At 38.2% G+C, this 16,126-nt stretch overlaps 1 protein-coding gene and 1 long non-coding RNA gene across 4 annotated transcripts in view; one reads left to right on the top strand and one right to left on the bottom strand.

The window, feature by feature from the left end:
- Positions 1–657: 657 nt before the first annotated feature.
- LOC116709248 (uncharacterized) lies at positions 658–12,146 on the bottom strand. The gene is made up of 2 exons (XR_004336837.1): positions 12,034–12,146; positions 658–2,460 (listed from the first exon to the last, which is right to left on the bottom strand). It is a non-coding gene; the product is annotated as an uncharacterized LOC116709248 (long non-coding RNA).
- keap1a (kelch-like ECH-associated protein 1a) overlaps positions 8,490–16,126 on the top strand; it is a 22,026-nt gene continuing 14,389 nt past the window's right edge. The window contains exon 1 of one of the 3 annotated variants that reach the window (XM_032547666.1): positions 8,490–8,798. The gene's annotated coding sequence lies outside the window, so the exon portion shown is untranslated. Of the gene's footprint in view, positions 8,799–12,179; positions 12,363–16,126 lie in introns of those variants that run through there. The other 2 variants (XR_004336836.1, XM_032547665.1) reach the window with 2 other exon arrangements.

The following is a 16,126-nucleotide window of genomic DNA, read 5'->3' as shown; positions in this document are numbered from 1 at the left end:
TTCATGTTAACGTACAAGAATGTCCCAGTCAAAGTCCAAACCTTACACAAAAAAATGTTAATATTTGACAAGGCATGACAATTGATGTTCAGTGACTCCCTTCAATCAATCTGATCAAGCTGGTAAAAATGACCCTTAGCTATGATTGAGGGTAGTTCTGCCAAAAAGGACTATACATATATATATATATATATATATATATATATATATATATATATATATATATATATATATATATATATATATATATATATATATATATTGCAACCTTATCTCTACATTTACACTACTTTTCATTTGTTTTTCCTCACAAAATCAATTGGTGAGTGGTCATAACCTGAGAAATGTAAAAAATCTTAAGCTTTTAAATACTTCTGCAAAGCACTGCGCACAGGGTTTCAGAGTCAGTTTTTACTATGTAATTATTGGACAATTCCCTTTGAAACTTTTAGCCAAGCTGGTCAATTCCTCGGTTTGACTTAGATGTGAAATATTGGATTGTTTTTCAGGGGGAAGAGCAATGTGGAGAGAAGCATCCTTGTTTTTCCATCAGATAATAATTGGTATCTGTGATAAAAATCTTAAGAACACAAGACAACTTTTGTTTTCAGAGAGGAAACGTTTTCCACAGAAGAAGAGTTTTTTGGGTTTTTTTTAATATTAGCTCAGGGGAAACTAGTCAGGATTGCCGTGGGAGTCCTAGGCCAACCAGCCAACACAGCAGAGGAGATGAAACACAGTCATGTCACATCACACTACGATTGAGAAATCCACGTTTCGGCCCCAGACTGTGTCCGGACAACAGAATCTCTCTTCATGTTCTTCCTCCAGTTGGAATGCTGTGACTAATATTTGACTAATGTTCAAGTTCGGACAAACTCAAATTAGTCCTGGTCGTCGTCTGTCGACGAAAGGCAGCGGTGACTCAGCGGGAGTCCGGGGCAAAGCGTTCGGACTCACAGCCATGGTGACCTTTAGGTCCCTGCCCACAATGTCCCCGTTTCTCTTCGCTCAATGGACGCTCTTGTCGGCAAAGCAGTTCCCACTCGCGCCAGGCTGTTGCTTTACAGTAAATGTGAAAAGATTTATGAGACACCATTATGGCTCTTTTGTCGCTTTCCTGTTATTTTGCTCTTTCTTCCGGTTCCCAATGCCGTACAAAGAGCAGACGACTCGTGATGAGCGTTTGTTCCCATCTTAGGCCAGTGTGTCCCTGTCTCAGCTGCTGTGCTCATTTTTGCCTCAAATTTTAAAAAACATCTCTTTAAAAAAAAAAAAAAGAAATCCCACTTTTTGGTTTGGCAACAGTATCACATAAAACTATTTACACAAGCTGCATGCAGTTGTGGTATACATTTGCTTATTTTGAAACCCCAACATTGGCTTTAAGTGTCATTTGACCCCCTTTGGCATTAATTTAATATAATGTATATCAGAGTCAAAGTTGACAAATTGGGTAAGGAGCACAACAAGACAAAATTAATGAAAAAGTGGCAAGAAGAATGTCTTAATAGTCGAAAGAAGCCATTAAAAGTCCTATTTGGACAAGTTTTCTTGTTGGATGAGATCAAGTTTTAACTTCTCACTTTGTGTGTGGCAGAAATGTAGATATTTATCCTCACACGCTATCCCCACAGTGGCACATGTGAGGCATGGTGGTGGCAGCATTATGCTGTAGGATTTTTGTGTGTGTGTGTGAAAGAATGTTTGTTGATAAAATAAGGCAAAAACTCAAAGAGTGACGTTTGTGAAGAGTGTGTGTTGTGGGACGCCAACACTGTGCACTGTAAAACATGGTAGTGGCAGCATTGTGCTGTGAGGTGTTGACTCAATTTTCCTCCCACAGCTGTAGACTACTTTGTTTTGTTCTATGACATGAAATCCTGAAAAACATAACTTTGTGGTTGCTACGTGACAAAGTAGAAATATCAAAGGGGTGTGAATACTTTTCCACATTCGCATTGCAAATGGAAAAAAACAACAAAAAAACAAAAAAACAAACCTATCCAATGTTACAAACATATTGAAACGTACAAAAATAACCGGCAGAGTGCTACATTAAATGCCATGGCAGGAAGTCCTTAATTCAAAACATCACACGGGGAGCGGAGGACAAAGTGTTGAGAGGAATAAGTGGTGGAGTCAGACAGCGAGAGCTGAATCTCGATGATGAAGCCTTCTCTGGTGTAATGAAAGTCATGTGAGGACAGTGAATCTCTCAGTCAGTTCTCCGGATAGACAGCATGTTGAGCGCAGCCTCACTACAAACCACGTGTCTGAGATGCAGGCGCCCTGCAGAGAGCTGGTGAGTCCTCTGCTCAATCCCTGCTCTTTGCGGTTTGTTCTTTTCGCCTGTCACCAAAGGGAAAATATGTGTACTTCTCTCTATTTGGCCGTTTACTGCAGAGTCTGGCATCATGGGACACGTTGCTTCTGGGAATAGGCTTCTTCTAAAGCCACCTGTAGAAAATACAAACATAAGGCGGTGTTTTAATGAGCCACGACATCTGAACTCTTAGCTTTGTCACTTCAAATAAACACAAAATCAACACCCTTCTATGAAAATTTGTAACCTTATTTTGAATTAGAAAATCAGATTTGTCAGTTCAGTAGTGAACTGATCAACTTCTCACAAAGAGTTTATTTAAAGAGCCTTACGAAAGCACTCATATAATAATATCACGTTATAAACACAAACCTCAATGCATTTCATTTTGATTAAGCAGAAACACAAAATAGTCATTACTTCATTTATTTCTAATAAAAATAGGAAGTTTGTTGTCTCTTTATTTTTTACCCTAAACAAAAATCAAGCGTTGCTATTTGTTCTTTAAAATTAAATGGTAGTTTGTTAGAGATCATTAATGAACAAACATAAAAACCGGGGAACACAGCAGGCAGGTCAAGGAAAAAGCTAGAGACAAAACTTGAACACAATGGTGGGTTCAAGTCCTCAAGGGAAAAATAATTGCATAATCTACCAAAAAAATACAATATTTAATCAAACAAACAAAGCTATCAGACTTTATTTATATTAAATTTATCTGTAAGTGAGTGTTCATTCAAGACATTAAACGTAAGAATGTGACATAAACAGGAAATGGGCCACTCCTTAGCCAGATTAAATAAATGTCTGTGCCAAAGACTGCTTTTGAGCTAAAGGACCATGAGTGTTTTTTTTAAATGTACACTGGCAAAGAAAAACATTGTGGTAAGTAAAAGACAAATATGTTGCACCTAACATTTTACAGTTTAAGAAAATTTGGAGATTTTAATTTGTCAATGAAAGTCTTACCACAAAAAATACAAGCATGCTCTAGCAGACTAAATCTCTACAATTGTCAAAACCTATTCCTAGGGCTGCATTTTGTCCAGTCCTGTGCTACATCCCATCTCACTGAACTATCTGAATACAAAGGCATAGGACATTGCATTGATTATTGCAACAGCGTTTTCACAGGTCTGTCCAACAAATCAATCAGACAGCTGCAGCTGATCCAGAATGCTGCTGCTCGTGTTCTCACTAAAACCAGGAAGATAGAGCACATAACACCAGTTCTAAAGTCCCTCCACTGGCTCCCTGTAGCTCAAAGAATAGACTTTAAAATACTGTTGTTAGTTTACAAATCACTGAACAGCTTAGCACCACAATACATTAAAGATCTGCTGTTGTTGTATCAACCTTCCAGACCTCTCAGGTCTTCCGGTTCTGGTTCTGCTCTGCATCCCCAGAACCAGAACCAAACGAGGAGAAGCAGCTTTCAGCATCTATGCACCACTAATTTGGAACAAACTTCCAGAAAACTGTAAAACAGCTGAAACACTGACTTTTTTTAAAATCTCAACTACAAACCCACCTGTTTAGGATTGTATTTGAAACGTAATCAATTACAAATTTATTGATGGAACTTGACTTAATGTCGTGTTTTGATTGTTGATTCTATGTTGCATTGTGATTCTGTGCTTGATATGATGTAAAGCACTTTGAAATGCGTTGCTGCTGAAATGTGCTATACAAATAAAATTTGATTGATTGACATATTTCAGGTTTTGATTGATAAAAGACTTTAAAACTAATGTAACTCTTCCATCCAGTTCACAATTCACACTTTGTGTTGGCTTGTCACATAAAATTCTAATAAAATACATAAAAAAAATGTGTGGTTTAAATGCAACAAAATTTAGACAAGCACAAATGTTTTTGCAAGGCATCACACCGAAATAGGAGATGTGTTGCATCAAGCAGTCAAGAGTATGAATCTTTTGTGTTTTTAAAAAAGGTTCCAGTATATATGACATTAAAAAAATCACACAAAAGCGTAAATATTAGTAAATATGACTTCAGCATACACCCTTCCAAAACACACGTCTGCGCTCGAAGCTCCTCTTCTCATCCACATACGAGAAACATTAAAGACGAAACAAGAAAAACAAATGAGGAGCTTCTCATTAGCTGTCGTCATCACTTGATGAAGCAATGATGAAGTGTTTTGATCTATGTTTACAGACGGCCCCGAGCTAGACTAGATGTAGCGAAGAGAAGCAGCAGCTTGACAGAAATGAAAGCAGCTTCCTCTGGTTTCATGTAAGCTTTACGTTTTCATTACTCCTCCGTCTCTTTGCCACGCAGCTCTGTGGGGACAGATGGCCTGGACAATGTTGGAAGGAAGTTTATGAAAGTTTCACAAGCCTTAGCAACCGCCGAAGGCAGATCAATTTGCTTTTTTCTTCACATACGGAAATGCACTATGGAATATGACGCGATCCTCTTAAGCTAAGAATTACTAAAAAAAAAATGTAAAAATGTAAAAGTATGTGAAATTCATCATGTTTAAGCAGTTAAATCAGTGTTAATGTCCATTTTCACAAAGGTAATGTTATCAGCTATCTTAAGTGAATATTTATAAACAAACCAGTCGCACTGGTTATAAAATTTAGCTCACCCCCAAAGCATAAATTATTCCTTCCTGAGAGTGCTTAAATAGAACATTCAAAAAGAATAATATTTACTGAAAGATTTGTATAAAATGATGCAGAAGGGATAAATCACATATTTTGCCAATCAATAAAGACGTAACTCTTTTTTCCCTTCTGTGAATAACTACAACTCACATTTGTTTTTGGTCACCAGTCGATGTCAGAGCTACTAACAATCGCACAAATCAAGCAGCCTTGGATGGACTCTTACTATTTAGAGAAACCGATTAGCCTCACAATCACGTGTTTGGGATTGTGGGAGGAAGCTGGAGTAGCTGTTCTCCTCACACATTCACAAGGATAACCTGGGTGTCAGGTTTAGAACAAACGTGAAAGATCTGATGAAACTGCTGGCTGAAGCTGGTCAGACTGACCGGAGTCCGGTACCAGCCTGGGCTGAAACGCCACTCAGACAGAAAGAGAAGGTCCAGTGGTTTATTCTGCCCTTATGCTGCGGGTTTCCAGTGTCAGAGGAAGCCAAGCAGGTGCAGAGCATCACTGAGCCACCGCCATGCTTCACTGTACGCATGGTGTTCCTTTCAGCATATATTCTTTATTGCAGCTTACTGTTCCTATGCTTTTTGATGAGCAGTGATGGATACCTTAGAGTTTAGGCAATGAGTCCATCCACATTGTATGTGGAAACTGTAACCAAGTGTTTCTGAACTTTTATGGCAGTCATTTGATTTTTTTTTTTGACCACCTGCTTCCTGGAGAATTTGGTTGAAGGCATTGAGAGCTTCTCTCTGCCACCAGCAAGCATAACCACTGTTCATTTAACTTTACATTTGCAAACTGTTCTTCAAACTGTAGCTCAGGAGCAGTTAAGGACTTTTGCTATTTGTATTTACTCCTGTTGTCCAAAGCAAGTGACTTCTTCTCTTAACTTTTTGGACAGTTCTCTTGACATGCAGTGAAACATTGTCCCATTATCTCCGTCTCAAGCAGAAGAGGATGCACCAAACAAAGTCGTCGATTAGTTGGATAGGATTTATTCTCGAATATTTCCCTTTATAAAGAATTTTATGAAGTATTTTAGAGTTTGCAGAAGTCATTAAAAGTGGAATGTAGTTTTGAATTAGGATACAACTTTTGGAATGTTCCTTCAAAGTTGTCTTGTCCAGTCTGCTTATGGCAGACTATTTCAAACGTGTCAAACTTAATTTGCCATTCGACTGAAGAATTTTATGGGAAATTGAATCTAAATAATAATTTAAAAAATCCCAGCTGACTTGCAAAAATGTTGTGGGTTTGTAAAGGTAAAAAGGTTCAATTTAAAGTTGGTTCACTCTACGAAATGTACCAAGGGACGCAATACAACTTTTTAAATGCTTTTCTCATCTTAAGTAACCAACTTGTTGAGTTTAGTACATTTTGTTAACAAAAGACGTGTGTGTCACCAAGACAAATGGGAAACTTTGAAGAGGCCTGGATGTGGAAAAGGGTGGAGATACAGAAACGTAGGAGAAAACAGTGAAAGGTTATTAAACAGACAAAAGCTAAAGCAGGCAGTCCCCGAAGCTGAGATGTTTGAGCCGAGAGACCAGGGGCAGAAAGCGAGGGACTAAGGAGAGACAGACAGAAAGAGCAAAAGAAAGAGGGAGGGAGTAATCAAGGAGAATCAAGACGTTTCCTCTGCAATACCCACAGGCCTCGGCTGAGCCCCAGCTCCACAATCCTCGCTGATTGAAGGGAAGGGTTTGTTTGAAGAGGAGGTCAAGACCATCAGTACCTTGTTAAGGGAAAGTCGTGTCCAGAGGAACGAAGAGGGCCGACTCCTTCCTGAGGAATTCATAGGGGGATAGACGGTGTGTATATGTGCGAGTATGTTCTATGTGCAAGAGAAAGCACTGAAGATTTTTTTAAGTGTGTGAGAGAGCGAGAGGGAGAGAGAGAGAGAAAAACAGAGAGAGAGAGAGAAGGCGTATGGCTTGCTTGTGCGCCTCCAATCATTAAAAAGAAGCGGCAGACAGGAGGAGGAATTAGACAGAGGTTTTTTTGACGGACCCATTGACCCCCTCCTCACATACTTTCTAAAGCCAGGATAGCAGCACTGGCATTTGCTGCAATAATGCATGACAGATGTACATCAACCATGCTCTTACTCTATCTCTTAGTTTGCGTTTCTCCCTCTCTATCCTTTGTTTTCAGCCCCGTCTCATCTGGACCCAATGTCCTGTTTTATTTTTATTTTATTTTTTGTTTTTTTCTGTGATGAGCATCAATGAATCAGTAGAATTTTTTTTAAAAATCACAAAATGAAGATTATGATCTTCTTCAACACATCTTCCAGGCTGTAAATCTCTAACAAGTATGGCAGCTTTTGTATTGTCGCAGTGACAATACAATGACCTTCTACACACAGAAAATAATATAAAACAAATGATTCACGAAACAGCGGAGAAAAAAATAAATACATAAATTATAGATGAAGCAATTAATTTTATTAATCAATTGCTGAACTATTTGTCAACTAATTTAGTAACTGATTAATCGTTAACTGGAGAATACAGACACTAAAGAAGAACAATATACAGTCAGAGCAGTAATTATGCCAAAACTGTTAAAAATATATATACATTTTGTAACTACTACAGATAAGTAACAGATTAAACATATTTATCACGAGTGATTCAAGCTCTTGTGATTCTGTTTCATCACAGCTTTGTGAGATTTGTCTGTGTTTACGCGATCATTCCCAAGTTTCCTTGTGACTCCCTTTTGGACCAGCAGAGGGCAGCACATTCCCACAGAATGAGAGGATAGTGGAGCTCATGCGTGAGGCAGGCTGAAGTGGTAGCAGGAAGACCAGATCTGATCTCTCTCTCTTTCTTTGTGTACATGACAGAAGTGAATAGTGCTGTGTCACTGTGCAGTTGCACTTTGCCTTTCCTTTCCTGTTGCAGTAAAATAGATTTTATATCATTTCCAGGTGTAAATTAGACACAGACCTGCACAAAAATAGTCTACAAATTGAAATTAAAGCACGTGCATAAAAAAATAAAACAGAAAACACTTGTTGGTTAGAAAAGTAGTTGCGTAAAATTGAGAGTGTGGCTGTTTTTGTTTATCCTGACTCTCTTAATCCTTTATCTGTCCTTGAAATTGTGCACGTCAACACATTTCTATTGGGTTAATTTTGCACTTGCATGCTTCCTCGATAATAATAAAGAACACAGTTGCTGTGTCACTGTTGAACAACACCTCATCAGCTTATAAATCATGCTTTTGCATGTGCGTTTGTTGTGGGCCTTATTCACGTGTTATATTTTGCCGAGAGGTTCTGTCCTTGCTCTATAAATCTGAAACCCGCCATGTCAGTAAGAAGTCTGACCGTTCAAGTCTAACAAGCCCAGAAAAATATGCACCAAAGATATTTAGGAGTGTGTGGACACTGATACATTCCCTGCACCACACCTTTAGTGACTGTAGCCAGGCTGATTCGTGAGAGGTGCATCATAAGTGAAGTATTTTATAGGTAAACACCAGAGTTACTCTCAGGGAGCTGTCACAAGTTAAATCAACGTGGAATATTTGCATATATGTATAACAAGAGAAGGTCTGTCTCGCTACACCCCAAAGAACACACCGAACTGCGATAATGGAGGATCAGTTCAGCAGGAACACACAGCCTTGTAAGCTGCATTAAAGAGGACACGATAAGATGAAAAGCTTTATATCTCAACACACAGATAAGTTACAACTCATCCTGTTATCTTATCTGGAGAGGATTTTATTTCTATCTGCCTGCCTGACTCATAGGGTGGGGTGCAGTGAGGAGGAAGATCCCCGGCTTGGTTAAAGGTGAAACCAATTAGCCGGTAAGTTTGTTCTGAGTAATAATGTGTGTTTCTGTTTGTTTAGCTGTAAACCTCCGGAATATTGTCGACACATCTCTTTTTTTCTCCCCACTTTCTCCACAAACAGTTAAAAGGATAAGTCGCTGTGAGAGAAGACCAACTTGCGAAATGTAAATTCAGCCCGATATAAGTTGTTCTCGTCAGGATAAAAACATTAGATAGAGATGTCTCTATGTATTGACATTAATTGGAGATATTTTTAATTTGCAGTCAGGGCTCAATTCAAAACAGTTTTATTTTTAGCGTAATAAATGCTGTGCATCTCAACTGATTATCATTTTATAATAGTTTTACTGAAAATCTGAGTAGTTATTATCACAGGCTTTATTATCATAAAGGGCAGGTACTTCTGTTTAAGAGTGTTTTACAAGAGAACTATTTTTAGAGATAATTATCTGAGCCGGCAAAAAAAAACCAAAACAACATTAGATTAGGAGTTCCTCTTGGTTGACTCTGGATTACATAAATTTGACTTTAAAAACATCCTGATACTTGCGTGGGAAGTAAATATTTTCTGGCCTTATGTTTGTTCATGGGAGCTAAATCTGATTGAACCTGTTTTGTTTATTTTTTTCATTCTGAAACATGAAGCAAGACCGGCTTCTAGAGTTGCACGACTAAGCAAATAAAACGCTTCGTCGTGCTCATGCAGTTTGCCTGCATTGAAAATAGGCATTTGTAAATTTAATGGTAAATGGACTGAACTTATCTGGTATTTTTCCAACCATTTCGACCATTCACACACACATTTAGCCACTGATACACAGTTCAGTAGGCTTGGGGTTACGTTTCGTGCCCAGGGGCACATTGACATGAGGAAGCTGAACTCGAACTTACAACCTTCTGATCACAAGCCATCTCTACCCAAAGAGCCACATGTGCCTCAAATCAATAAATGGTCTAACTTGTGTTAAAATCACATCGCATTGACTAAACACATGACTGCTAAATATTACAACAAATGCGTCACATGCACAAAATAGGTGAGGCATTCTGAGGAATCTCTGTCTTTCACCCATTGTGCTGAGGGTAAGATGAGAATAGGCAGGAGGGAGAGGGACGGTGTGTTCAAGGTAAACATGAAGGAGCTGGTTAGCAATTGTAATAAAAAGGCTTCTTCTGCATTAGAAGCCTTTTTTTCCATTTTAGTTCATTTCAGTCTATTTATGTAGCAGTGTTACAACAAATATCATCTCAAGGCACTCTATGAAAAATATAGTCAAATTTATATACAGAAATATACAGTCAGCTCATCCCAATCACAAAAAGATTCAAAGTCAGTTTCGATTGCGTCAAATCAATTATTTTGCATAAAACCCTCCTCTAGTAGAACCAATGAAACATTACCTTGAACACAATGTTTCTACCATTAAGGGGATCTTTGAGACTGGAGCTAGGATTTGCCTTTTAGCGGAGCAATAACTCCAAACAGCTACAATAAGCATGTTCATGTGTTAAAACGGACAAGTCAAAGTAAATCCAACCGGGAATCTGTGGTGAGACTTGAAGTTTGTTCCTTCTATCTAACCTGACTGGTCTTGTGCAAAAGGATGAGCAAGATTTTTTCTCACCCTCAGGGAAAGTTCCTCTGGTGCTGTGCTGAAAGCATTTAGTTTGTTACTTCTGCAACTCTCTAAGTTCCTACATTTTCTATTACGTCATGCAAGGACATTCATACATTCGCTGTTTGACATTTCACTGGCAGGACACAAGAACATTACTCTGGAGAAGGGGCAATCAATGGGCCATTGCTGCTGTACAGTTCACAAAACAGTTTTTATTTCTTTCCTCCAAGATATGCTGATGGTAAGACATCTGAATGAGTTAGCGCCGGCTGCTTGAAAATCAACATTTCCACACAGATGAAGCTCAAAACTTTGTTGAAGTAAACATCTTCACTGGCGCTTAAATACTCCATCACATTGATGATTGATTACAACTGACTGTAAGTTCGTTGCAATAGAAAATTTATTTATGCCAAACAAAATATGTTCACAGCTGGTAGTAGTTTCTTTTTTTTTTTTTTCTTGAGCCTTTTTGCAAACTCCTTTATGCACTATATCAAAGTAAATGCTCAAGACTGGTCTGTAATTTGTATTTTGCAAATTGGATTTGTTTGAACCTAGGTGTCTGAATGTACAGCCAAACAATTTAGATTTGCCCTGGCAAGTTTCACTGCCAAAGTTTATTATGTCCCCTTAGATCATTGATTAAATCCATCATTAATAAAAAAAAAACTATGATTACACAGGAAGCGATATGCTTTTACTTGTTGAGCTTGATTTATTGCTATCAACTATTCCTGTTTTCCCAATTAGTTTGTTTGCTCTGTTCTCTGTGTTTACTTCAGTACCGTGGTGATTTGCACAGGATGAAATGGTTCAGACAAAAAGATAGGAATGAGTTATAATGACGTAAAGCTTTAAAGTGTATGCTGCTTAGGTCAGTACACAAACTGTCCTGATTAAAAACAGCACCTTGCTTCATACAGAAGCTCTGGGCTCTCGACAAGGCGACTTTAAATGTTAACTCACTATTTGGAAGCGTGGCCAACACTATAGGCTGATCGCAATTCTAAAACGGCGCAGAAAATTGACGTCATCGTTCACAACTTTCTCCTTCGGTGCACCGATTGGCCCGGTCAACAATCGATCGGAGACAATCAGAGTCAAGTGGAGGAAGCGAGAAGTTTTTTCGAGCAGAATTGCACAGGAAGGCAAAGACCAGGCTATAGACAAACACTTTGCAAAATCATTCATGCCTGTTTAACTATTCCACTTTTATCATGTTACAACAAATGTTACTGCAGTTTATTGGACCATATTAGTGGGAAGCAACACAGTGTGTTTAATTTACATAGGTATTGCAATGTTTTTAGTTATTCATCTTAATGTTTTGTTGCATTTTATGTTTTCAAAAGATTTCCCTGTCTAGAAAAGTAAGTCATGATGAATCATTGGAGGAGAATGAATGTCTCAAACAGTCGTGTCCAAAGCTTGCCTTTCAGTCACGTCTGGAATTCTGTTTTTGAATTTTCTGCTTGATAAAACGTGGAAAATGAGTGTAATATGGACGCGGGGTTTTCCCCCCCTTTGCACGATCCGCTTTTGCCAGCCGTGTAGCTGTTACTAATGGCCAAGTCTTCAGTGTGCGGGGTTCAGTTTCAGTTTGAGGAATGCTGCCCCGGTCTGTTTACCTGCTGCTGGCTGTTCTCTCACTGTGAAAAGTTGCAGAGTCATTGGAGGTGTAGAAATTTCCTCCCGCCCTCTAACGCATCCCGTAGAACGGCTTGCCCTCAGAAACGACGGCTGCTGCTGCCGCACTTTGAACTGAGCACAGTTCTGCTTTTTTTGACGTAGCATGGGACGGACAGTTTCGTCCAAGAGAGAGAAAAGGGGACAGAAAGCTGCAACCTGCCTGCCACCGGAGACCTCATCCTCCCCTCGGACAGACACCCGAACCCTGCTTCGGTGTGAATGCGGACCGCCGCGTTTTGTTGTTGTGACCCAGGGAGTTTGACAGCTGGTGAGTTGCTACAGCTGCTTCACACGATGTGTTGACGCTCGGGAAAAAACCCCAGAAATCAGTGTAATACGACTGTTCGGGTGTTGGCACTCGTGATACAACTCATAGCAACTCTTATCCCACACTGGATATTTAAAATCCTATTAGTTTATGGGTTTTTTTTTTCCTTAACGGGCGTAGAGTCCTAAAAAGAAAGTGAAACTTTTTACTCACTCCGGTTTGTTGACGATTTAAAACAATCTTTGCAGTGAGACAAGTGGCTCCAAATATCCCGATAAATGAACGATTAGATAAATAATATTGTTTAATTTTAAAATAATATAACAAGTGCTCCATTATTATTTATGCCATTTCCCCCCCACTAATTGTAACCTGTGCTTTCCATCAGTTTTGAATCAATATCGTTCAGGTTTAATGTGTAGTCAGCAGTGTTGTATAAAGTACTGAAATCTCAGAGTCAAGTAAAAGTACAAGTACCTCTCCAAAATATGACTTTGGTAAAAGTCGAAGTCACTGACTGAAATGTTACTTGAGTAAAAGTCTTAAAGTATTTGAAACTTCTTGTACTTAAGTATGGAAATTACTGTAAAAATGGATGTACTCAAGTAATGTAATGAAAAGTACAAGTAAAAAGTAAAACAAAGCAAATGCAGTTTGAATGACATTTTTTATATTTTGGTAAACTTGTCAAATACACTTAAAATAATGTACCCAACCAAGTGCAGGCAAAATTAAACCTGCTAATAGATATACCTGCAGGCATCATTTAGTTAAGAAAATTAGGTGCTTTACCTATAGCACAAGGTTAACTTAACCTGCTTTACAACTGAACCAGCTTCTTAGTATACCCTCCAGGACAGAAAATACAAAGTTTTTGTAAGGCTTAAGTTTTCCCTTCAAGTAAGGTCAGTGCTGAAAATGAGAAAAATAAATAGTACAGAAAATGCGGCCAACATGAAGAAAAAGATCTGTTACGATTACTCTACTTCACAAATCAGTGAATCAGTCAATGCTACAGTCAGTAGGTGGTGCACACAACTGGTCATTATGCAAAAGAAAAAAAGAATTGGGAGGGAAATGCAGCTTATTGGCATCTGTAAACCTGGTTTTGAACTTGCATGCCTTTCCTATATTCATTAAATTTAGTCTAAATTGCTATCGCTATGGCTTCTGTCCCCCCTTGAACAGAGGAGTCTAGGTAGCCTGCTACAGTCAACATTAGGCCTAAGCTAAATACACCACGTGTGGAACTGAAACAATGCCAAACAAAGTTCATTTATGGTCAAGATTTCACAATACAGTAGTGCCTAGTGACCAAGCTATAGTTACTGAAACAGGAGGATTATAACCATTTCATAAGAAGTTACCTCGATGTGTTTCTTCAAGTTGGACGGGGAGTTTTTGTAAGATAGAATTTCCATGTGACTGCTACTGATTGCGAGACTTGCTTTGTGTTTAATGGGAGAAGCGAAACAGGTGTATCCTAATTAAAAGTAAAGAAATCAAGAAATGGCAAAAAATGTGGAATGAAGATAAGAAAGGAAGAAGATTATATGAAGTACAAAAGTCAGTTTGAATTCGAAGCATTAATGAACGAAACAGAAAAGAAGAAATAATAATTAGTAGATTAAGAGTAGGTCATACCTACTTAAATGACATGCTTTATACAATAGGGAGGAAAAATAATGATAAATGTGAGAGATGTGGAGAGAAAGAAAATGTAGAACACATATTGAACTGTAAGTCAAATGAACTCGAAAGGGAAGAATTAAAGAGAATAGTTAGAAATATGGGGCATGAATGGAATCTTAAAGGTATATTAGGAAATGAAGGAAACATAACAGATATTCACAAATTAAGGAAAGCATTGTTTATTTATCTTAAGAATACAAAATTAAAAAGTAGAATTTAATAGATATGAAGTAATGCTTCTACACACTCATGTACAGTAGGTGGCGGTATGCACCTTAAAGTTGCTTGTGATCCGCCATAATAGAAAAGAAGAAGAAGAAGAAGTATCCTATTGGTGGTGATGAACAAGCCCAGGCAAGCAGGCTACGGACTTTGTTCGGTAGCCTACTTGCTACTTGCTAATCAGTAGGTGGGGTCAAAACACTTGCGTTTCTCTCTCTCGCTTTTTTGTAACGAGTAACTAAACCACACATTGAAAATGTATCGGAGTAAAAGTACGCAATTAAGTTCGGAAATATAGTGAAGTAAAAGTGAAAGTCATCAAAAATTTTCATACTCCAGGAAAGTATGAAGTACTCCAAAATATACTTAAGTAAAGTAGTGAAGTATTTTTACTTCGTTACTATACAACACTGGTAGTCAGTGTAACTACTAGCATGTTCATTTTCTCTGCTTAGACTTCTTGGTTCACTTAATGGCACCCCTAGTGGAAATGTGTGAAAGCCCTTAAAATAAAATCATCATATTTTGCAAAAGCAGACATATATATATATATTTATATATATATGTACACAGTATAGACCAAAAGTTTGGACACACCTTTTAATTCAATGAGTTTCCTTTATTTTCATGACTATTGACATTGTAGATTCACACTGAAGGCATCAAAACTATGAATAACACACGTGGAAATATGCACTAAACAAAAAAGTGTAAAACAACTGAAAATACCCCTTATATTCTAGTTTCTTCAAAGTAGCAACCTTTTGCTGTGATTACTGCTTTGCACACACTCTGCATTTTCTTGATGAGCTTCAAGAGGTAGTCACCTGAAATGGTTTTCACTTCATAGGTGTGTCCTGTCAGGTTAATAAGTGGGATTTCTTGCCTTATAAATGGTCATGAAAATAAAGAAAACCCATTTTAATTAGAAGGTGTGCCCAAACCTTTGGTCTGTACTGTATATATATAAAGTCAAATCCAATCTTTAGTTTGAGCACCTCTATTTAGTGGAGCAAAATTCCCATGTTTATATGTGTTTTTATGCATTTTTGTTAGCAAGCCTATCTAGATGGCACGTAGACAGCGTCTTATGGTTGCTATGGAGATGTGTTAACCTCAACATGCCACTCTTTGCTGCAGATCCGTAGGTAAGAGGTTTGAAGATTTTTAATTTTTTTTTTATCTTCCTCATCATCCTGTTCACTGTGGAGGATGACAGGATAAATATTGCTCCTCATCCAGCCTGATTGGTAATGACTCGCTGAAAGAAATGGACCTAATTGATTATTGATTGGATACCTTAAATCTCAGATTAACTTAGAAAATGAATGTATAGATTGAAAAAAGGCTTTATGTAGTTATTTCTGAAAAGATTGTGAGGAGTATTTCTTTTGAAAAGAAGATATGTAAGATAAATAGCCAACTGAAAAAATGTCTAGTCACTGCAACTCTGCGTTTTGGGAGCGGGGGGTTTTAGTCCAGGAGCTTCCTTATGCAAAGTCCTGCTGCTTGTCACGTTCCTTGTGCTGCAGCAACTTCAGCTCAAAGCTGACAGCACAAGTTCGAGTCAGCTGATTGCTGTTCTGCTTGGTGCTGTGTGCAGCCTGCCAGCTCAACCAATCTGTAAATGGTTAACTCCTCTTCTCTGAGCTGCCAACGCTACGTGTTGAATTCTGTCCTGAGCAGACTCGCCGAACAAACAGTGATTAAAGTCAAAGGGTGTTAGTAAGTCTTTGTTTGGAATCGGATTTTGATCTGTTTTCGTCCCACTTTTCACTGCTACTCTATCCCTCTGCTGATTTCAAGTGCATTTTTAATGCATTGAATCATTATAATCAGCTAACTGAGAA

Source organism: Xiphophorus hellerii, chromosome 19 (genome assembly GCF_003331165.1).
Source record: "Xiphophorus hellerii strain 12219 chromosome 19, Xiphophorus_hellerii-4.1, whole genome shotgun sequence".
Classification (NCBI taxonomy): Eukaryota; Metazoa; Chordata; class Actinopteri; order Cyprinodontiformes; family Poeciliidae; genus Xiphophorus; species Xiphophorus hellerii.
This window is presented reverse-complemented; position numbering and strand designations above follow the sequence as displayed.